The 24,575-nt window shown below is 48.7% G+C and overlaps 1 protein-coding gene across 1 annotated transcript in view; it reads left to right on the top strand.

Moving 5' to 3' along the window:
• limd2 (LIM domain containing 2) overlaps window positions 1-24,575 on the top strand; it is a 96,044-nt gene that overhangs the window by 55,164 nt on the left and 16,305 nt on the right. The window lies entirely within an intron of this gene.

The raw sequence follows: 24,575 nt of genomic DNA, 5'->3' as shown, positions 1-24,575 counted from the left end.
TGTAGCTATACATGGTTTAGTGTTCCCCTCTTCCTTTAATGGGGGAGCTCGTATTCAGTGAGGCTCATGGGGTGTTTAATCGTTGCCACTTCGTAAGGGTTATGACAGGGGCAGATTTGGTTGCCTGTCCTTCCCTGGAAGGGTGTGGGTATGACTCTCTGATAGAGAGGGCTTTCAAAGAGGAGTGGGGGCGGGGGCAGAGAGTCAGCTGGTTTTAGGAAGGGCATTCCAGAGCATAGGGGCTAGATTTGTGTACGGCAGCATTGTTAGTGGTTGAAAAGTTGAGGAAAAGGTCAGACGAAGGAGGTTGCAGGCATGGAGAAGGGATGAGAATTTGAAATAAGGAGGCATTGGTGGACTGGTAATCAATCCAGGCCAAAGGTAACAGGAGAGTGGGTCCTGGTGCAAGATGGGAAATAGGTAGCAAGAAAGTTGGATCAGGTGCTGCTTGGAGGAGGTACAGGATAGGAGACTTGTCAGACAAGCATTGGAAGAGTCACATCTGGAGTTGGCTAAGGCAGTGGCTGAGCACCGTTTTGGGAGGTGAACTTACGTCTATTGGAATGTATGTAGAGTTGTTAGGTCAGCTCAGGCTTAAATAGGAGATTATACAAAGTCTGGGGCCATTGCCAGGGAAGGAGATAGAATCAGTGACAAAGGTAAGGCGTTTATAGAATTGGTAAGAAGGAAAGTAAGACAAGGCAATCCCATTGGACTGGACAGCAGTGAAAAAACCTCACAGAATTTAGCATTGATAACTATCTGAAAGATTGCTGAGAGGTCAAGGAGAGATAGTGCTCAAGGTCAAAATGACAAAGGGTATAATCTATGATTGCAGATTGGGGCATTTCAGCGCTGAATAGAAACCTGATTTTATATCGGACCTTTAATAGTTTCTGGACGTCAAGGGGTACTTCACTGTCAATGAAGCACTGCTCTGAAGCTACCAAATGTAACTGCCAATTTGAACTTTGCAAAGACCATCAAAGAGCACTGAGAAAAAGAACAAGATTGCCTTTCTTAGTGGAGTGTGGAATATTGACCAGGGAGGACTCGGGGCCTTCCAAATTGTAAAAAATAATCAAATCTCCGATCAAGCAAAATTCCCTCAGTGCTGTGGATATCAAGTCCATAGAGGAGCTTCAACAGTCTGACTCGGGCACAGATGTTTCCAACTGAGCCAAAACTGCTACTTTTTGAAAATATTTTTATTAAACTTTTATCATTTTATACAAAAAATACAAAAATTACAGACAACAGTAGACCGAATGATAAAAACAATAACCTAGTAAACCCACCCCCACTTTATTCCTTCCCCCTCCTACTCCTCTCTCTAACAGCGACAAATTCCTTAAAGTACAATATGAACGATTGCCATCTATAGCAGAACCCTTCAATTAACCCTCTCATGGTATATTTGACCTTCTCGAGATGCAAAAGCTCCATCAACTCACCTAGGCATGCCAAGGCGCTAGATGGTATCACCAGTCTCCAACTTTGGAGGATTCACCTCCTCGCAACCAGAGAGGCGAATGCCAAGGCATCGACCCCCACCCTCAACTCCGGCAGGTTCGATACCCCCAAATATAGCCACTAAAGGACAGTTCAATATTCAGAATTGTCAACATGGTGCTTAAAAAAAAACAGACCCAGAAACCCACAAGCGTGGGTCAGGACCAGAAAATGTGCCACTGGTTTGTAGGCCCTCTCGAACAGCGTACGCACCTATCCTCAATCCCCTCAAAGAAACAACTCATTCTGACCTTGGTGTGGTGCGCCCTAAGCACTTCCTTGAGTTCGATCAGACTCAGCCTCGCACAGGATCATGTGGCATTGACCCTGAGGAGGGGCTCACGCCACACCTCCTTGTCCAGCATGGGTCCCAACTCCTCCTCCCATTTAACCTTCATCCCCCTCTACCGAAACCAACTTTTCCCCCAAAATCCGTCAGTAGATGGCGGACGTGCTACCCTTTTCCAACCCTGAACAAGAAAGCATCTTATCCAATAAGGTTGAAGGTAGTGCCACTGGAAATGTCGGAAATATTCGTTGAACAAAATTCCATGCCTGGAGGTACCTAAAAGGTACCTCCCAAATACGGAAAGCTAGTCGTGGCCAGCTGGAAAGGCAAACCTTCCAAACTGGCTCCCCTCCCAGACCACAAAATGTTCACTCTTCCCTAAATTTAACATGTATCCCGAGAAGGACTAAAGCTCTTCAATGTGTCCACTACGTCCCCCATAACTGGCCTCGGGTCCTTTACGTTTAGCAGAAGGTCAACCACATAGAAGGACACGCTGTGCTCCATCCCACCTTTAACAATCCCTCTCCACTTGTTTGAGGCCCCAGGGCAATCGTCAGCTTGAACAAAAGGGCAGTCCTGTCTCGTTCCCCCTATGTAGCCAAAGCGATCCTAAACTCATGATGTTGGTCCACATGCTGGTCGAAGGAGCCGCATACACCAACCGTACCCATGACACAAACCCAAGCTCCAACCCAAACTTCTCCACGACTGCGAAGAGGTATCTCCAATCCCTGATGAACACTTTTTCTGTTCTTCTGCTTCCAGCAACACGATTATCTCCGTCCCGTCACAACCGTTTTCTGGTGCGGTGTGCACCCGCTGACAGTGGGATCCTCCATCCCGGCAGCCAGCCAATGGGGTTTCCCATTGTGGGCACCCCCACGTCGTTGGGAAATCCGCTGGCGTGAGTGTGCTGCCCACAAAGCGGTGGATCTTGCTGACAGAGAATCCAGACCATTATCTTTCGAGTCCACCGTTACTCTCAGTCACACCGGGTACACCATCCCAAATCGCACTATTTGCTGTAGAACACCGTATTCGTCTTGTTGAAGGCCACACGCCTCTTTGCCAGTTCAGTCCCAATGTCCTGGTAGATACACTCTGTCAGCCCATTCCAGTCACTGTTGCAGTTCTTTGCCCACTCCAGGGCACGCTCCTTCCTCTGGAAGCTATGAAAACGGATAATCACCTCCTGCGGTAGCTCACTTGGCCGTGGTTTCTGCCAGAGTGCCCGATGAGCTCTATCCAACTCCGGAGGGGTGAACACCTCATTTCCCTCCCTCCCCACCAAACAGGAGAACAGCTCCGAGAAGTACTCGGTTGGCCTCGAGCCCTCCACTCCCTCCGCCAGCCCCACCATCCTGAGGTTCAAGTGCCTTGTTATGTTATCCAGATCCTCCAGTTTTGCCCTCAGGCCCTTGTTATTCTCCACCACGAGCAGCAATTCTATTCCCAACAAGGCGAACCATCCCACATGCTGTGACAAGGCCTCCTCCACACCCTTCAACGTCTCACCCTGCTCTTTCACAGTCTTCGAGGTCTTACCCAGCTGCTCTTGGATTGGGCCCAGTGCCTCCTCGATAGTGGCTTTAAAGGATCCCTTCATCTCTTTACCCTGCTGCTCAAACTGCTTGTCCATACGTTTTCCAAATTTTTCCAGCTCCTGCGCCATCATCACTGCCAGGCCCACATCTTCACCCCTCCAGTTTCCTTCGACAGACTACCAACCTGGGTTTTCTTCCCAACAGGCATTTTCGTGGAAACGTTTGACGTAACTCTTTCGAGCAAATGTTCCCTAGACTGGTCAACTAGATTTGGACACAAAATCCATCCGGAAAATGGGCAAAAGGGATGAAAAAACTAGGACCCTGGAGGGAGCCATCTTTCGTGTGACGTCCTCTAACATGCCGTTACTGGAAATCCCAAAACTGCTAATTTAAATGAGTTCAAACCTCCATGATCTCTACTTTTATTTAATTTTTGCATTTCATCCTCCAGCCCTGGCAAAGTTTTTACATTCAATTTTGAAGCTTTATAAGGGTTGAAACAATGTACCCCTACTCAGGAACATAAGGACAGTAGGAGTCCTCAAGCCTGTTCTGCAATTCTGTTAGATCATGGCTTATCTATATCTTAACTCTATTCTCCTGCTTTTGTTCCCTATCCCTTGTCTCCCAAAACAAACGGATGCTCTTCAAAATTTGAATTCAATCCCTCTCATCTCTGTCGGGCAGGGAAGCGAGGGAAAAATTATCCCAGATTTTCCATTATTCTTTCTGTCAAAAGTGCTTCCTAATTTTGTAACTAAAAGGCTGAGCTCTATCTAATGAAGATTATAGAAATCACAGAACGTTTACGACACAGAAAGGGGCCACTTGGCTGGTCATGTTTGCGCCAGCATGTCCTCTTCTTCTGAACTCCTCTATCTGCCTTATCAAATCTCTATAATTTTATAAATGCCTGGGTTAGATCATCCATTAATCGTCTAAACTCAAGATATGTGATCTGTCCTCAAAATTTAACTCTTTTCGGGCCCATTACGATCCCAGACCAGACCCCAACAGTTGCTAGGATACCGGACAGCAACTCAATACTTTATTTAATTTTGTAAGACTATGAGGAAAGGATACTTTGCTTCAGGAGTGATTCCACGCACAAATAGGGATATGGTATATTAAAACTAACATAGGATTAAACTAACGTTAACATCACACAAGAAATAGCTTTCAATTACCAGTTAAATGATGCTGAACAATAAAATGAGACGTTTTAAATCCTAACTGCTATCTTTTTATCTCCAGTGAAGTAAAACACATCTCGGGTCCAAATCCGCTTTTAAATACAGTTAGCAAACATAAGGGGGCATAGTAACACGCTTCACAACGCCAGGGAACCAGGTTCAATTCCCGGCTTGGGTCACTGTCTGATCAGAGTCTGCACATTCTCCCCCTGTCTGCGTGGGTTTCCTCCGGACACTCCAGTTTCCTCCCACAGGTCTCGAAAGGGGTGCTGTTAGGTGAATTGGACATTCTGAATTCTCCCTCTGTGTACCCGAACAGTCGCCAGAGTATGGTGACTAGGGGATTCTCACAGTAACTTCATTACAGTGTTAATGTAAGCCTACTTATGACACTAATACAGATTATTATTATTATTATTATTATTATTATTAAGGAATACTTCTGTAGAGAGGTATCTTGGAGAAACTGCTTTGAGAGAGAAAGATCCTTCAGGAAACCGCCTGCAGGTTCTTGCCTGTGTCAAACTACTAAAGTTCCCAGCATTTGGCAACAAAGCTCCTTCTGTTCACAGCAAGTTAGCTCAACACCACACTGCTCCCATTAACTCGATCATGAATCACAAAAGTTGGTTTTCAGGTGCAGCAGGTAATTAAGAAGGCAAATGGAATTTTGTCCTTCATTGCGAGAGGGGTGGAGTTTAAAAAAAGGGAGGTTATAAAGCAGCTATATAGGGTGCTCGTGAGGCCACACCTGGAGTATTGTGTACCGTTTTGGTCTCCTTACTTGGGAAAGGATGTACTGGCACTGGAGGGTGTGCGGAAGAGATTCACTAGGTTGATTCCGGAGTTGAGCGGATTGGCTTATGAGGAGAGACTGAGTAGACTGGGACTATAGAACATAGAACATTACAGCGCAGTACAGGCCCTTCGGCCTTCGATGTTGCGCCGACCTGTGAAACCACTCTAAAGCCCTTATTGTCCATATGTCTATCCAATGACCATTTGAATGTCCTTAGTGTTGGCGAGTCCACTACTGTTGCAGGCAGGGCATTCCACGCCCTTACTACTCTCTGAGTAAAGAACCTACCTCTGACATCTGTCTTTTATCTATCTCCCCTCAATTTAAAGCTATGTCCCCTCGTGCTAGACATCACCATCCAAGGAAAAAGGCTCTCACTGTCCACCCTATCCAATCCTCTGATCATCCTGTATGCCTCAATTAAGTCACCTCTTAACCTTCTTCTCTCTAACGAAAACAGCCTCACGTCCCTCAGCCTTTCCTCATAAGATCTTCTCTCCATACCAGGCAACATTCTGGTAAATCTCCTCTGCACCCTTTCCAATGCTTCCACATCCTTCCTATAATGCGGCGACCAGAATTGCACGCAATACTCCAAATGCGGCCGCACCAGAGTGTTGTATAGCTGCAACATGACCTCATGGCTCCTAAACTCAATCCCTCTACCAATAAAAGCTAACACACCATACACCTTCTTAACAACCCTCTCAACCTGGGTGGCAACTTTCAGGGATCTATGTACATGGACACCGAGATCTCTCTGCATATCCACACTGCCAAGAAACTTACCATTAGCCCAGTACTCTGTCTTCCTGTTATTCCTTCCAAAATGAATCACCTCACACTTTTCTGCATTAAACTCCATTTGCCACCTCTCAGCCCAGTGCTGCAGCTTATCTATGTCCCTCTGTAACTTGTAACATCCTTCCGCACTTTCCACAACTCCACTGACTTTAGTGTCATCTGCAAATTTACTCACCCATCCTTCTATGCCCTCCTCCAGGTCATTTATAAAAATGACAAACAGCAGTGGCCACAAAACAGATCCTTGTGGTACACCACTAGTAACTGGACTCCAGTCTGAACATTTCCCATCAACCACCACCCTTTGTCTTCTTCCAGCTAGCCAATTTCTGATCCAAACTGCTAAATCACCCTGAATCCCATGCCTCCGTATTTTCTGCAGTAGCCTACCATGGGGAACCTTATCAAACGCTTTACTGAAATCCATATACACCACATCAACTGCTTTACCCTCATCCACCTGTTTGGTCACCTTCTCAAAGAACTCTATAAGGTTTGTGAGGCACGACCTACCCTTCACAAAACCGTGTTGATTATCTCTAATCAAATTATTCCTTTCCAGATGATTATACATCCTATCTCTTATAAACCTTTCCAAGATTTTTCCCACAACAGAAGTAAGGCTCACTGGTCTATAGTTACCGGGGTTATCTCTACTCCCCTTCTTGAACAAGGGGACAACATTTGCTATCCTCCAGTCTTCTGGCACTATTCCTGTAGACAAAGATGACTTGAAGATCAAGGCCAAAGGCTCAGCAATTTCCTCCCTAGTTTCCCAGAGAATCCTAGGATAAATCCCATCCGGCCCAGGTGACTTATCTATTTTTACACTTTCCAGAATTGCTAACACCTCCTCCTTATGAACCTCAAGCCCTTCTAGTCTAGTAGCCTGAATCTCAGTATTCTCCTCGACAACATTGTCTTTTTCCTGTGTGAATACTGACGAAAAATATTCATTTAGCACCTCTCCTATCTCCTCAAAGAACAAAGAACAAAGAAATGTACAGCACAGGAACAGGCCCTTCGGCCCTCCAAGCCTGTGCCGACCATGCTGCCCGACTAAACTACAATCTTCTACACTTCCTGGGTCCGTATCCTCTATTCCCATCCTATTCATGTATTCGTCAAGATGCCCCTTAAATGTCACTATCGTCCCTGCTTCCACCACCTCCTCCGGTAGCGAGTTCCAGGCACCCACTACCCTCTGCGTAAAAAACTTGCCTCGTACATCTACTCTAAACCTTGCCCCTCTCACCTTAAACCTATGCCCCCTAGTAATTGACCCCTCTACCCTGGGGAAAAGCCTCTGACTATCCACTCTGTCTATGCCCCTCATAATTTTGTATACCTCTATCAGGTCTCCCCTCAACCTCCTTCGTTCCAGTGAGAACAAACCGAGTTTATTCAACCGCTCCTCATAGCTAATGCCCTCCATACCAGGCAACATTCTGGTAAATCTCTTCTGCACCCTCTCTAAAGCCTCCACATCCTTCTGGTAGTGTGGCGACCAGAATTGAACACTATACTCCAAGTGTGGCCTAACTAAGGTTCTATACAGCTGCAACATGACTTGCCAATTCTTATACTCAATGCCCCGGCCAATGAAGGCAAGCATGCCGTATGCCTTCTTGACTACCTTCTCCACCTGTGTTGCCCCTTTCAATGACCTGTGGACCTGTACTCCTAGATCTCTTTGACTTTCAATACTCTTGAGGGTTCTACCATTCACTGTATATTCCCTACCTGCATTAGACCTTCCAAAATGCATTACCTCACATTTGTCCGGATTAAACTCCATCTGCCATCTCTCCGCCCAAGTCTCCAAACAATCTAAATCCTGCTGTATCCCCCGACAGTCCTCATCGCAATCCGCAATTCCACCAACCTTTGTGTCGTCTGCAAACTTACTAATCAGACCAGTTACATTTTCCTCCAAATCATTTATATATACTACAAAGAGCAAAGGTCCCAGCACTGATCCCTGTGGAACACCACTGGTCACAGCCCTCCAATTAGAAAAGCATCCTTCCATTGCTACTCTCTGCCTTCTATGGCCTAGCCAGTTCTGTATCCACCTTGCCAGCTCACCCCTGATCCCGTGTGACTTCACCTTTTGTACTAGTCTACCATGAGGGACCTTGTCAAAGGCCTTACTGAAGTCCATATAGACAACATCCATTGCCCTACCTGCATCAGTCATCTTAGTGACCTCCTCGAAAAACTCTATCAAGTTAGTGAGACACGACCTTCCCTTCACAAAACCGTGCTGCCTCTCACTAATACGTCCATTTGCTTCCAAATGGGAGTAGATCCTGTCTCGAAGAATTCTCTCCAGTAATTTACCTACCACTGAAGTAAGGCTCACCGGCCTGTAGTTCCCGGGATTATCCTTGCGACCCTTCTTAAACAGAGGAACAACATTGGTTATTCTCCAGTCCTCCGGGACATCCCCTGAAGACACCGAGGATCCAAAGATTTCTGTCAAGGCCTCGGCAATTTCCTCTCTTGCCTCCTTCAGTCATGGCTTAACCCTGGTAAGTCCCCCCCCCCAACAGTATCCCAAGCGGTATACTTGTTACTAAGGGGAACGGCCACTGGGCTTCCTCCCAGCCCCTCTCACCGTCACCCATCTATCTTTATTCTTCGGTGTAACTACATTCCTGAAGCTTCTATCTATGACCAACTCTGCGTCCCGAGTGATCCGAAGTTCATCCAACTCCAGCTCCAGTTCCCTAATGCGGTTTCTGAGGTGCTGGAGATGGGTGCACTTCCCACAGATGAAATCAGCAGGGACAATGACGGCGTCCCTCACCTCAAACATTCTGCAGGAGGAACAGTGCACTACCTTCCCTGTCATCCCCTCTAGATAAAAGAAAAGAAAGAGCTTACCTGTTATTCACGCCCCTTCTCAGCAAGCACTCACTCAGCAACCTCTGCGCCCCGCACGATAACACCAGAGGGAAAATAAATAAAAAACTACTTACCAGTCACCAACCAACTCCTTACCTGCAGGCTGTGACATCACGGTTCAACTTTCCACTTCTACCTGTCCTAGAGCCTTCCTCTTGATCCTTACAGCGGTTGGTTTTTTTTGGTTAGAGGAGGGGGTAGGTAGGGAAACACTGAAGAAGTGTTTCGGGTTTAAGTGTCACTTGACAAGAGCTCCTCCTCAAACCACCTCCAAGTTCGGGTGAGCACACAGACGTATGCAAATTTCCCCTGCAACGGCAAATCAGCAGCTCCGCTCTACTGCCCTCTGCTGGATGCTTGTCTTCACTTGAACAGCTAGGGTCTCTTGTTCAGGTACGCCTCCAAGTTAGGGTGAGTACACGGACGTATGCAAATTCCCCTGCAACGGCCAATCAGCAGCTCTGCTCTACTGCCCTCTGCTGGTTGCTTGTCTTCACTTGAACAGCTAGGGTCTCTTGTTCAGGTACGCCACCAAGTTAGGGTGAGCACACGGACGTATGCAAATTTCCCCTGCAATGGCCAATCAGCAGCTCTGCTCTACTGCCCTCTTCTGGAATTTAGAAGAATGAGGCGGTATCTTGATACATATAAAATTATGAAGGGAATAGATAAGATAGAAGCAGGGAGGTTGTTTCCACTGGCGGCTGAAACTAGAACTAGGGGGCATAGCCTCAAAAAAAGGGGAGCAGATTTAGGACTGAGTTGAGAAGGAACCTCTTCACCCAAAGAGTTGTGAATTTGTGGAATTCCCTTCCCAGTGAAGCAATTGAGGCTATCTCGTTGGAAGTTTTTAAGGCAAAGATAGATATATTTTTGAACAGTAAAGGAATTAAGGATTATGGTGAGCGGGCGGGCAAGTGGAGCTGAGTCCACAAAAAGATCAGCCATGATCTTATTGAATGGCGGAGCAGGCTCGAAGAGCCAGGTGGCCTACCCTTGCTCCTAGTTCTTCTGTTCTTATCATCTTTATCCCACTAACTGGATTATGACCATCTTACTAAGGCTAAACGCAATGTCTCTAATTACCTACTCCCCAGGGAACCTTCTTTCTATAAACAAAATTCTATTTGTCCTATTTCGGTAAACAATATACATGGTTGGAGTAAATTATTAACTTATAAGGGCAGCATGGTGGTGCAGTGGTTAGCACTGGGACTACGGCACTGAGGACCCGGGTTTGAATCCCAGCTCTGGGTCACTGTCCGTGTGGAGTTTGCACATTCTCCCTGTGTCTGCTTGGGTTTCACCCCCACAACCCAAAGATGTGCTGGTTAGGAGGATTGGCCACGCTAAATTGCCCCTCAATTGGAAAAAAAATAATTGGGTCCTCTAAAAAAAATTATCCTACTTTTATGATGATTTAATTATTTTGGCTGTAGCCACAGTGCCTGTCTTTTAAACTAGGAAGTTTAAAAAAAAACATTTCTGCAGCAGTCATGTATAATACAACATATATCTGGAATTCCTACATTCATCACAGGGCCCAACTGTTGTCAACTGTTTCGAAGCTGCAGTTGGGCCGAGCTTGGGCCAGCCGGTCAACCCCCCCCCCCCCCCCCCCCCCCCCCCACCTACAGGTTTTGCCAATCACAGAGAAGACTCTACTTTATTTGGCTAAAATGAGATTGTTTCCTTCCAACTGTGTTCACTTTTCTGCCACCATAACCCCATTTTTTCACAGAATCAACTAATCTTTGCAGAACTCCAATCCCCACTGTTTCCTGTTAACAATTGCATTTTAAAATAGTTTTCCTTGATTTTGTGTATTTCTGACTATTCAGATCTCTTGAAGTGCTGGTGATATTAACATGCCATTTAAATTATTTATTTTCTAATTGCTCTTAGCCCTTAACTTTTTTAAAATTCTTAGTCAACAACACCCAACCTAAATTTTAGCCAAATTTAAATCCTCCTTCTCAGGGGCTCCCATTTGACTTAATTGAAGTCTCTGATGTATATTGTAAACAGCACAAAATGTTTTCTGAGAATGGGCACACGCAACAATATAAAAAGCTGCCTTCAGAGGAAGTTGGCTAAAAGCTCTGAACTTACTGTAAAAGTACTTTCACATTGAACAAGAAGCAGAAAGAGAAAAATACGTTAAAACCATTTAAGAGGGGGGTAGCAAGGTGGCGCAGTGGTTAGCATTGCTGCCTCACGGCGCCGAGGTCCCAGGTTCGATCCCGGCTCTGGGTCACTGTGTGTGGAGTTCGCACATTCTCCCCTTGTCTGCGTGGGTTTCGCCCCCACAACCCAAAGATGTGTTGTGTAGGTGGATTGGCCACGCTAAATTGCCCCTAAATGAATTGGGTACTCCAAATGTTTTTTTAAAACCACACATTTGAGAGTGAAGTCATTTTTGCTCTTTTTGGAAGTGTGGCGAAGTTTGCATATTTGCTTATGGTACAAGCCTAGGGACCTTGCACGCTGATCGCAAACACCCAGGGACCCTGCTCTCTGCTTGCATTCACCTGGGGATCCTGCCCTTGGATCGCACAATATGGGAATGCTGCCCTGTGCTCGCACACACCCAGGAGCCCACCTTCTTTTGTATCGACCCTGGGACCTGAACATGCCACTCTGCCTTCACCCACCGAGGATGCTACCCTCTTTCATCTCGATCCTGGAACCTGACCCTACCACTCCATTCAAATCATCCTGGATCCTGTGAGGGCAACACGGTAGCCCAGTTGCTTCACATGTTAAATTCCCGGCTTGGGTCATTGTGTGGAGTCTGCATGTTCTCCCTGTGTTTGCGCGGGTTTCCTCCGGGTGCTCCGGTTTCCTCCCACAGTCCAAAGATGTGCGGGTTAGGTGGTTTGTCCATGCTAAATTGCCCTTAGTGTCCAAAAAGGTTTAGTGGGGTTATTGGGTTACGGGGTTAGGGTGGAGGCGTGCGCTTGAGTAGCGTTCTCTTTCCAAGGGCCGGTGCAGACTCGATTGGCCGAAAGGCCTCCTTCTGCACTCTAAATGCTATGACCCTGCCCTCTGCTCACACCCATCCAGGACCCTGCCCTGCACTCACACCCACCCAGGGACGCTGCCCTCTTTCCCATTGATCCTGGGGCCATCCATGCCCCTCTATTCGCACTACCTGGGAACCTGGTCAATGCTCACATGTATGCATATTTTATGAGTAGATGCATCACATTTCAGAATGGAGTACACAGTACTGCGAAACTCGCATCATTGGAGGTTTAACCATATAAGTGCTGTCTAGTCGTCACTACGCAGCAGTTGGTAACATTTTGAATCGCCAGAGACAAAGCAACAGTTTTGTGTTCAGTGGGAATAGTGGTACTGGGGACCCAGCCCACTGTTCCCCCCGTCTTGGGGATCCTGGAATTTTCTGCACTGCTTGGATAGGTCTCCTGTGAACCAGTGAGACTGGTTGTTGTCACTCTTACCTTCCTAATGTCAGGTTTTAAGGGAGGAGGGATCTTAATAATAGTCTTTACTAGTGTCACAAGCAGGCATACATTAACACTGCAATGAAGTTACTGTGAAAATCCCCCAGCCGTCACACTCCGGCGCCTGTTCAGGTACACTGAGGGAGAATTCAGAATGTTCAATTCACCGAACAAGAACGTCTTTTGGACTTGTGGGAGGAAACCGGAGTGCCCGGAGGAAACCCACGCAGACACAGTGAGAACGTGCAGACTCCGCACAGACAGTGACCCAAGCCGGGAATCGAACTCAGGTCCCTGAAGTGAAAAAATTTAAATCGCTTATTGTCACAAGTAGGCTTCAAATGAAGTTACTGTGAAAAGCCCCTAGTCGTCACATTCCGGCGCCTGTTCTGGGAGGCTGGTACGGGAATTGAACCGTGCTGCTGGCCTGCCTTGGTCTGCTTTCAAAGTCAGCCATTTAGTCCTGTGCTAAACCAGCACTGTGAACCAACAGTACTAACCACTGTGCTACCATGCCACCCTTAGTGCTTGAGGCAGCGCAATGAGGGGACATGTTTTTTGATTATAGATCATCTGAGTATAGTCAGTATGTTGATCAGTCAGACTGTCCCACATAATCAGAAATCAAGAACCAACTAACACTTTTAAATTCCAGAGTATTGTGTCAAGGCTGACTGTGTAGGGAAGTTGTTTAAGTTCCTGCTTTATAGTGGTGTTTGCCAGCAAGCTGCCCACGACTCCCAAACCCCTCACCAGAATCCTGTCAATTATTTACACCAACCCGGGGACCCTGCCCACACATCAGCCCCAACCAGGGACCCTTTCCACTGCTCACCCCCTCCTGGGGACACTTCCCACTGCTCATCCCCTCCTGGGGACCCTTCCCACTGCTCACCCCCTCCTGAAATGAAATGAAAATCGCTTATTGTCACAAGTAGGCTTCAAATTAAGTTACTGTGAAAAGCCCCTAGTCGCCACATTCCGGCGCCTGTTCGGGGAGGCTGTTAGGGAATTGAACTGTGCTGCTGGCCTGCCTTGGTCTGCTTTCAAAGCCAGCGATTTAGCCCTGTGCTAAACAGCCTCTGGGGACCCTTCCCACTGCTCACCCCCTCCTGGGGACCCTTCCCACTGCTCACCCCCTCCTGGGTACCCTTCCCACTACTCACCCCCTCCTGGGGACCCTTCCCACTGCTCACACCCTCCTGGGGACCCTTCCCACTGCTCACACCCACTCCGGGAACTGCCCACCGGCCGGGGATCATGCCGCCGTTCACACCCACCCGAGGACCCTGCCTACACCACTGCCATCCACCCAGGCACCCTGCCCACTGTTCACACCCATGTGGGGACCCTGCTGCTGTTCGCAGCCACCCATGGATCCTGCCCACTGCCCTTCCCCTCCTGGGGACCCTGTCAACTCTCACTCCCTCCTGGGGCAACTTTGGATCAGAGTAGTTGAACTGGAGTCTGGGCTTCAAACATTGTGGGGCATCAGGGAGGGGAAATAGTTACCTGGAGAATTTGTTTCAGGGGACAGTGACACCCCTTAGCTCATGTAGAAGTTAGGGCAGAGTATACGGCCGCATCAGGGCAAAGTCCATTGACTTCGGTGGGAATGGAAAATCTCACTGGCAGGAGAGTCCGGAAAATTGTACCCTTAGGGTTGATCAATGGTCAGAGACAGGAGAGTGTTACTGCGAGTCAGACAGGTATGGGAATCCACCGTGAAGTGATAGGAAAGTAGCAAAAATAAACATTGTTCCCTTAGAGGCAAAAATATGAGAAATTATCATGGGAAATGATGGAAGAGCAGAGACATTGAACAAGTATTTTGTGTCTGTCTTCACTGAAGAAGACACAAATTATTGCCGAGATTCTCCAACAAAGAGTCATCGGACTCGAAATGTCAGCTCTTTTCTCTCCCTACAGATGCTGCCAGACTTGCTGAGATTTTCCAGCATTTTCTCTTTTGTGCGTGCTCTAGTCAATTGATAGACACAACTTTACCTTCAAATAAATCACGTCTTTATTGAACACAACGCAAGATCCCAAGGCTTATCACTCCAAGAGAGGTTCTATCATACACTACATCAAAAACACATAACTGATTCTACATTCCTTTGCTTTCACTACAAGTTCACAAGCATAAGTTAAACTGTTATACTTATCTAACTTTTAGTAGTGAACTTGTGGAGAACGTCACAACCCAATCACACTGGGCCAGGCACAAGTGAGGATCAGACTCAGTCTTCAAGCTGGAGGTTTGAGGCTTCATTCTTCTGCGATGTTGTTCAAGGTTCCGCTGATGAAATCTCTTTGTCTCTCCTTCTTATACCGATCTCGCTGGCACTGATCTCATGCTTCCATCATGTGCTGACTGAACAACGATGGTCACAAATGTTCAAAGAGTTGTGACTCACTCAGGGGTCGTATGTTTTCTCAGGAGCACAACACACATGGGTCTGTGTTCAATCATTGTCTGTCTGAAGCATAGCAACAGCGATTGTCCAATCAGTTCCTATGCTCACTCCCTGACTGCACATGCTGTTTTTCACTGCAGACCCCTGCTGTTTATGTTGCTTATGCTGATACAGAGTTAAACTTTTTAACCATCATGTTTTGCTGGTGAGTGCTCTGCTGGTGCCTTTACGAATACCCATCATATTTCTCAGTAGGCTTACGGCCAGGGCTACACCACACACCTTCCTTGGACATCAGGATGAGCAGGCAGTCTGCTGCCACCTGTTGCTGCCTTATAAGTGTCTAGCTGGAAAAGTGGAAGGGCAACCCAGGGGAGGAACAGGTTTCCACTCAACGCACTGACATGGTGCATACTTTACATGCAGACTAGGAAACGCAGGCCTGCTTTGCACTGCATGGAAATCCCAGTGCCATCAGCCTACTGATGAGTGCTGGCTGCTGAGATTCGAACTTTGTCCCCATGGATCAGCAGTAGAGAGGAAGCCAAGGGATGGCATAAAAATAGTCAGAAAAAATGTTTTTTTAAATGTTGGTTTTTGTATGGAGCAGCTAGAAGCACCAAGATGGATCCTTCCACTTGGCAGCATGGTCATAATGAGAGGGAAGTTACAGGCAAGGTTAGAAAAGAGTTAGTCACATAGAGGGTGGATAGAATGTAAAATTCTCAGCCAAAAACTGTTACTGAAACACATGCTGTTAAAATAGAATCAAATAGTTGCTTGACAATGGGGAATGTTAAAGGGGTGAGCCTTGGATTAGGCAAGGAGACTCCTGTGGAGGAAAGTACCGGTGCAGACTAGTTTCTGTGCTGTTATGATCTATCATTGGGCATTTTATTGCAACCCCCAATCAACCACTGTAATTTTAGTGAATAAATAGTCGGAAACTCAAAGTAAAGTGTGTAAACAAGATTTCTGCCACAGTGACAGCAACTAATCAGAAAAATTCCCCCAGGGATATTCCCAGGGTATGATTCTATGGACTGATTACACTACAGGATTAGATTGGCGCACAGGACTTCCAGCTTTATGTTGACATTAGTGAAGCGTACATCAATGGTCAGAATTCAATCTGACAAAAGCACATTCGAGTTCAGACATTCTTGTCCAGGGAATTTTCAGTTTACTCAGCCTTAAACCTGGATTAAGCCTGAATTTACAGTGTACCTACAGCATCATTGTGAAGCCAAAGTATTCAGAATAGGATGATGCAGCACAGAAAGAGGCCATTCAGCCCATCATGTCAGTGCAGACTCTATGATACAAAGAACAAAGAAATGTACAGCACAGGAACAGGCCCTTCGACCCTCCAAGCCAGTGCCGACCATGCTGCCCGACTAAACTACAATCTTCTACACTTCCTGGGTCCGTATACCTCTATTCCCATCCTATTCATGTATTTGTCAAGATGCCCCTTAAATGTCACTATCGTCCCTGCTTCCACCACCTCCTCCGGTAGCGAGTTCCAGGCACCCACTACCCTCTGGTTAAAAACTTGCCTCGTACATCTACTCTAAACCTTACCCCTCTCACCTTAAACCTATGCCCCCTAGTAATTGACCCCTCTACCCCAGGGAAAAGCCTGACTATCCACTCTGTCTATGCCCCTCATAATTTTGTAGACCTCTATCAGGTCGCCCCTCAACCTCCTTCGTTCCAGTAAGAACAAACAGAGTTTATTCAACCGCTCCTCATAGCTAATGCCCTCCATACCAGGCAACATTCTGGTAAATCTCTTCTGCACCCTCTCTAAAGCTTCTGGTAGTGTGGCAACCAGAATTGAACACTATACTCCAAGTGTGGCCTAACTAAGGTTCTATACAGCTGCAACATGACTTGCCAATTCTTATACTCAATGCCCCGGCCAATGAAGGCAAGCATGCTGTATGCCTTCTTGACTACCTTCTCCACCTGTGTTGCCCCTTTCAGTGACCTGTGGACCTGTACTCCTAGATCTCTCTGACTTTCAATACTCTTGAGGGTTCTACCATTCACTGTATATTCCCTACCTGCATTAGACCTTCCAAAATGCATTACCTCACATTTGTCCGGATTAAACTCCATCTGCCATCTCTCCGCCCAAGTCTCCAAACAATCTAAATCCTGCTGTATCCTCTGACAGTCCTCATCGCTATCCGCAATTCCACCAACCTTTGTGTCAAACTTACTAATCTCTAGACAACATCCACTGCCCTACCTGCATCAATCATCTTTGTGACCTCCTCGAAAAACTCTATCAAGTTAGTGAGACACGACCTCCCCTTCACAAAACCATGCTGCCTCTCACTAATACTAACAGAACTATTAAACTAGTCTCATTCTCCTGCTCTTTCCCCATAGCCCAGCATTTATTTTCACTTCAAGTATTTATCCAAAGCTCCTTTGAAAGTTACTATTGAATCAGCCAGCCCAATCCTTTCAGATAGTGCATTCCAAATCACAAAAGCTTGCTGTGTAAAAAAAAAAGTCCTTTTGCCATCACCTTAAATTTGTGTCCTCTGATTACTAACCCAATTTCTTATTTACTGAATCAAGTTCTCAGTTTCTTATTTACTGAATCAAAATCAATCTCATCTCACTCATAACCTTCTCTGCTGTAAGGAAAACACCCCCAGCTCCTCCTATCTCTCTACATTTTCTTCTTATAAAGTTAGAGTACCCAATTCTTTTTTCCAACTAAGGGGTGATTTAGCGCACCAATCCACCTACCCTGCACATCTTTTTGGGTTGTGTGGGTGAGACGCACGCAGACACCGGGAGAATGTGCAAACTCCACACGGACAGTGACCGGATCAAACCTGGGTCCTCGGCGCCTTGAAGCAGCGGTGCTAACCACTGCACCACCGTGCTGCCCTCCAATCTCTCGACATAATTAAAATCCTTCATTGCTGGTACCATTCTCGTAATCTCTTCACATCAATGCTGCCCTCATAAGGTGAAATGCAACATATGACACTGAGCTCACTGATAGGGAAGAATGCTGGAAGGCTGCCCTCTTCTGGTGGAGAGACAGTGTCCTGTTCCTTCATGATGCTTTTTTATGAAGGGCACGATTCTCCCCAAAATATTCAAAGTTAATTTGTGGCGGGCTTTTCAGGGAGTTTCCCACCGGCTCTGCCGGCGAGTTCTGAACTGCTATTCAATGACACAAGTCACTTTTTGGGGCCCTGGGGAGTTTCTCACACTTAGAATTTTTTTTTAGCACTGAGGAGCTGAACGCAGAGATTGGGATGCCATTTTGAAAGGGTGCCCCGATCTCTAAAGTGAGCTTGTGAGTCTCCCACACATCCCTACCCATGGGCAATGTCACCCCCCCCCCCCCCCTCCCACACACACACACACACAATAACATTATCCCACACCCCCCAAGTGAGGATGCCCCGCTATGGGGTCCCACCTCTTGGGTCCCCCCGAGCCCCCTTACAGCACCCCTGCCTTCTAGGATCCCCACCCATCACCCACCCAACCTCCCGGAGGCCCCTACTTACCTGCCCTGCACTCCCCACGCTTCAAACCACCCCCACCACCCTCATTTTGTGGGCATGCCCCCCTCACCCCCTGGTCCTTGGCAGTGCCGCCCTGACACTCAGGCACCCTTACACTGCCAGCCTGACAGTGTTCCTGCTGGCTTGGCAGTGCCACCTGGGCACCTTGGCAGTACCAGGGTGGCAGTGCCAAAGTGCCATTCCACAGGGAGTGCCAGGGAGCCACCCTGCACTTACCCTGACCACCCTAGGGTCTCCAGTGGCCGGGAGACACTAGGGTGCCATTCCACCTGGTCCACATTTGTATGAACCAGCACTGATCGCCGTCTGACTGCAGCCTTCCTGGGGAGGCCGAAGAATTGCGGGAGGCCGGTGGATCCCCACAGGTAGGTCGTAAGAAGGTTCACAACCTACTTCAGCAAGCGTCATTTGGTCCTGCCCATTTGGGGTGAGTTCCGGCTCCGACGTCTCACGGGACTGCGGAGAATCCCAGGAGATGGGGAGCCTGTTGGGAAGCTCGCTGCAGGCCTTTCCCGACATTCTCCGGCCTCATTGCACTCAAGTGAGAGCACAACGTGGCTGGAGAATCGTGCCCCAAGTTTCTTTGAATTGTCTTTGGTGATTCTTCGCTTCGATGTAAGTAATGTTTACTCTACTCCCAGAATGTCACCCGAGTGTGAAATACTTAAACTAAATACTGATAGATGGGGGTGGACAGCTGAATTTGAGCTTATGTTCACTGAGTAGCTTTGTGTTACAAATTGAAGTCATCAGGAGGGTATCTTCTATCATATGGAGTAAATTTAATTCCTCCATCCACACTTTTGTTGGAAGCTGACAATTGGAGTCCAGTCTCACTTCCCCCAGCAGCCATGGGGGTGAGGTTCTCGAGGATCTTAACAGCTAAGGCCTGCTTCCTCACAGCGCCAGTCACCTAGTTCGATTCCGGCCTTGGGTGACTGTCTGTGTGGAGTGATGCGACCATCAATTCACACAAGACGGAGAATTGAAGTGAACAGTGGTTTTAATCAGCTAGAACTGCGCCTGCCTGCGACTGCTCTGTCCTGAGTGCTGCCTACAGGCTGACGATCTATATACCTCCCCTGAGGGGGCGGAGCCACATGGGCACCACCATAATACAATGTAATGTAATGTAATACAATGGTGGGCCATAGGCGGAGCCCACAAGGGCATCAACATAATACAATGTAATGTAATGTAATACAATGGTGAATGGTAGCAGTAATATATTCACCACATCCACCCCGTTAAAAATTGAAGTCCAGCGGGGGTGAAGTGGGCTTACAGATTGAGTCTGCGATCGCCTGAGCATTGGTTTCGCCGCGGGCACGGGTGTTGAACTCGTCGCCGCGGGCACAGGTGTTGAACTCGTCGCTGCGGGCACGGCTGTTAACTCCGGGAGCGTGTCTGCTGGAGCTTCATCCCTATAGGTCGGTGATGGGGAGAGGGGGGGTGTAGACCATGTAGGGGCGGAGGCGGTGTTCGGTGTAGGGGGTGGTAGGTGATGGTCGCAAGGGAACCGGCGGGTGCCAGGTCCCGGAGGGAGACCGTATCTTGTTGGCCGTCGTGGTGTGCCATGTAGGCATACTGTGGGTTGGCGTGAAGGAGCTGGACCCTCTCGACCAGCGGGTCGGACTTATGGCTCCCCACATGCTTTCGGAGGACAGGCCCCGGTGTTGTCAGCCAGGACGGAAGCGAGACCCCGGAGGTGGATTTCCGGGGGAAAACAAATTGGCGGTCATGAGGGGTCTCGTTCGTGGCTGTGCAAAGGAGTGACCTAATGGAGTGGAGCGTGTCGGGGAGGACCTCCTGCCAGCGGGAAACTGGGAGACTCCTAGACCGTAGGGCCAGAAGGACGGCCTTCCATACCGTCGCGTTCTCCCTCTCCACCAGTCCGTTTCCCCAGGGGTTGTAACTGGTAGTCCTGCTCGAGGCGATGCCCTTACTGAGCAGGTACTGACGCAATTCAGCTCATAAACGAGGAGCCCCGGTCACTGTGGACGTAAGTGGGGAAATCGAACATGGTGAAGATACTATGCAGGGCCTTAATGACAGTGGCCGTGGTCATGTCAGGGCATGGGATTGCAAAGGGGAAACGGGAGTATTCGTCAACGACGTTAAGAAAATACGCGTTGCGGTCAATGGAGGGGAGGGGCCCTTTGAAATCGACGCTGAGGCGCTCAAAGGGCCGGGATGCCTTCACCAGGTGGGCCTTATCTGGTCCATAGAAGTGTGGCTTACACTCCGCGCAGATTTGGCAGTCCCTGGTCATGGCCCTGACCTCCTCAGTGGAGTAGGGCAGGTTGCGGGCCTTGATGAAGGGGAGAAGCCGGGTGACCACCGGGTGACAGAGGTCATTGTGGATGGCCCCGAGTCGATCATCTTGCACGCTGGCGCATGTGCTGCGGGACAGGGCATCTGGGGGCTCGTTGAGCTTCCCTGGACAATGTACAATATCGTAGTTATAGGTGGAGAGTTCGATCCTCCACCTCAAGATTTTATCATTTTTGATCTTGCCCCGCTCTGTATTGTTGAACATGAAGGCTACCGCCCATTGGTCGGTGTCAAGGGTGAACCTCCTACCAGCCAGGTAGTGCCTCCAATGCCGCACAGCTTACACAATGGCTTGAGCTTCTTTTTCGACTGAGGAGTGTCGAATCTCGGAGGCGTTGAGGGTACGGGAAAAAAAGGCTACGGGCCTGCCTGGTTAAGTGTAGCAGCGAGGACGACCTCTGACACGTCGCTCTCCACCTGGAAGGCGATGGACTCGTCCATCGCGGCTTTGGTAAAATCTGCCTTGATGCGGCTGAAGGCCTGGCGGGCCTCAGTCGTCAGGGGGAAGATGGTGGCTTTGATCAGTGAGCGGGCTTTGTCCGCATAGTTGAGGACCCACTGGGCATAATACGAAAAGAACCCGAGGCATCGTTTCAGGGCCTTGGGACAGTGGGGGAGGGGGAGTTGCAGGAGGGGGCGGATGCGGTCGGGGTCGGGCCCGTTTTCCACGACATAGCCGAGGATGGCCAGTCGGGTTGTGCAAAAAAATGCATTTTTCCTTGTTATAGGTGAGATTGAGGGCATGGGTGGTTTGGAGAAACTTCTTAAGGTTGGCGTTGTCGTCCTGCTGATCATGGCCGCAGATGGTAACGTTGTCAAAGTGTGGAAATGTGGCCCGCAGCCTGTACTGGTCCACCATTCGGTCCATCGTTCTTTGGAAGACCGAGACCTCGTTGGTAACGCTGAAGGGGGCCTGGAGGAAGTGGAAGAGGCGGCCGTCTGCCTCAAAGGCCGTGTAGTGGCGATCTTCCGGGCGGATTGGAAGCTGGTGGTATGCGGACATCAGATCTACCGTGGAGAACAGCCGGTAGTGTGCAATCTGATTCACCATGTCCGCTATCCGAGGAAGGGGGTACGCATCGAGTTGAGTGTACCGGTTTATGGTTTGGCTGTAGCTACAACCATCCAGTTCTTTTCCCCGGTCCTGACGACCACCACTTGAGCTCTCCAGGGGCTATTTCTGGCGTTGATGACCCCCTCTCTCAAGAGCCTCTGGACTTCTGACTTGATAAAAGTCCTGTCCTGGGCACTGTACCATCTGCTCCTGGTGACAACGGGTTTACAGTCGGCGGTGAGGTTCGCGAAGAGCGGGGGAGGAGCGACCTTAAGAGTCGCGAGGCTACATACGGTGAGAGGGGGTAGGGGCCCGCCGAACTTCAGCGTCAGGCTCCTGAAGTTGCACTGGATGTCCAGTCCCAACAGGAGAGGAGCGCAGAGATCGGGGAGGACATATAGTTTGAAATTGGCGTACTTGGCACCCTGTGTCGCGAGTTCGCAACACAGCACCCCCAGATCTGCACCGAATGTGATCCGGAAGCGAGGGAGATTGTTTGGAATGCGGGGGAAATTTGGAGAGAACAGCACCTTACCGTGTCTTGATGTACAAAGCTCTCCGTGCTCCCAGAGTCAAACAGGCAGGGCGTTTCGTGCCCATTGACCCGGACGGTCATCATCGAGTTCCTGAGGTGCTTGGGTCGTGACTGGTCGAGGGTGACAGCGCCGGTAGCCGGCGTGGTCGGAGGTGGTCCCAGGATGGCAGCCCCCGTCGGTCGCACGTGTCGGGCTGAGTTGGAGATGGAGGCCAAGATGGCGGCCCCCATGAGTCGCAAGTGTTGGGTAGGGTTAAATATGGCTGCCCCCACAGACAGCACGAGGCTGATGACGCGTCCGAAGGGGGAGCCACGCTGCAGGGTCTGAGGGCCTGTGAGTCTGAAAGACGAGCCTGTGATTTAGAAGATTTGGATCTGGCCAGGCAGACGTTGGCAAAGTGTCCTTTCTTGCCGCAGTCGCTACAGGCCTGTAACAGGTCTGAGCCGGGCAACGCTGCCCGAGGTGCTAGTTCTGGCCGCAGAAATAGCAGGGCAGCCCCCCAGGGTTGGGCTGGCAACCGCGCGGCACAGGCCTGGGGCACCCTCTGGTCCGGTGTCCACGAGGGGATCGCGTGGTCGGAGGGGAAAGCATTGAGGCTCTGAAACGCTACTTCTAATGAGGTGGATAGTTTTACCGTCTCTTCTAGGTCGAGGGCACCTTTTTCGAGCAAACGCTGTCTGACGTAGTTGGACCGGACTCCAGCCATATAGGTGTCCCGGATGGCGAGTTCCATTTGCTGCGAGGCCGTGACGTCCTTATAATTGCAATTTTGAGTGAGTACCTTCAGGTCGCGTAGGTATACCTCCAGCGATTCCCCGGGGCATTGATGACGAGTGGTGAGGAGATGCCGCGCAAACACTTTGTTCACCGGCCTCACGTATTGCCTTTTCAGGATCGCAACTGCGTCTGCGTACGTGGTTGCTTCCTTGATCTGCACGGAGATTCTGTGGCTCACCCGTGCGTGGAGGAGACTCAGTTTCTGTTCCTTGGTGACGGTGGGCGAGGAGGAGGCGGCGAGGTAGGCCTCAAAACAGCGGAGCCAGTGCGAAAAGATTCCTTTGGCTTCTGCTGCCTGAGGGTCGAGTTCCAGTCGATCAGGTTTGAGGGCTGCTTCCATAGCGATATTGTAGCTGGCAAAAAAAAAACATAATGGGAGTTATGTACAGGCCTCCTAACCGTGGTCAGGACCGGGGGCACAAAATGCACCACGAAATAGAAAGTGCATGTCAGAAAGGCAAGGTCACAGTGATCATGGGGGACTTCAATATGCAAGTGGACTGGGTAAATAATGCTGCCAGTGGACCCAAGGAAAGGGAATTCATTGAATGTTTACAGGAGGGCTTTTTGGAACAGCTTGTGATGGAGCCCACGAGGGAACAGGCCATTCTGAACTGAGTGTTATGTAATGAGCCAGACTTGATTAAAGATCTTAAAGTAAGGGAGCACTTAGGAGGCAGTGATCATAATATGGTCGAATTCAATCTCCAATTTGAAAGAAAGAAGGTAGAGTCAGATGTAAAGGTGTTACAGTTAAATAAAGGTAACTACAGGGGCATGAGGGAGGAACTGACGAAAATCGACTGGGAGCAGAGCCTAGTGGGAAAGACAGTAGAACAGCAATGGCAGGAGTTTCTGGGAGTAATTGAGGACACAGTGCAGAGGTTCATCCCAAAGAAAAGAAAGGTTATCAGAGGGGGGATTAGGCAGCCATGGCTGACAAAGGAAGTTAGGGAATGCATCAAAACAAAAGAGAAAGCCAGCTGTTCTCTTTATATATTAACGATCTAGATGACGGGACTGGGGGCATTCTGGCTAAGTTTGCCGATGATACAAAGGTAGGTGGAGGGGCAGGTAGTATGGAGGAGGTGGGAAGGCTGCAGAAAGATTTAGACAGTTTAGGAGAGTGGTCCAAGAAATGGCTGATGAAATTCAACGTGGGCAAGTGCGAGGTCTTGCACTTTGGAAAAAAGAATAGAGGCATGGACTATTTTCTAAACGGTGACAAAATTCATAATGCTGAAGTGCAAAGGGACTTGGGAGTCCTAGTCCAGGATTCTCTAAAGGTAAACTTGCAGGTTGAGTCCGTAATTAAGAAAGCAAATGCAATGTTGTCATTCATCTCAAGAGGCTTGGAATAT

This window comes from Scyliorhinus torazame, chromosome 21 (genome assembly GCF_047496885.1).
Source record: "Scyliorhinus torazame isolate Kashiwa2021f chromosome 21, sScyTor2.1, whole genome shotgun sequence".
NCBI lineage: Eukaryota > Metazoa > Chordata > Chondrichthyes > Carcharhiniformes > Scyliorhinidae > Scyliorhinus > Scyliorhinus torazame.
This window is presented reverse-complemented; position numbering and strand designations above follow the sequence as displayed.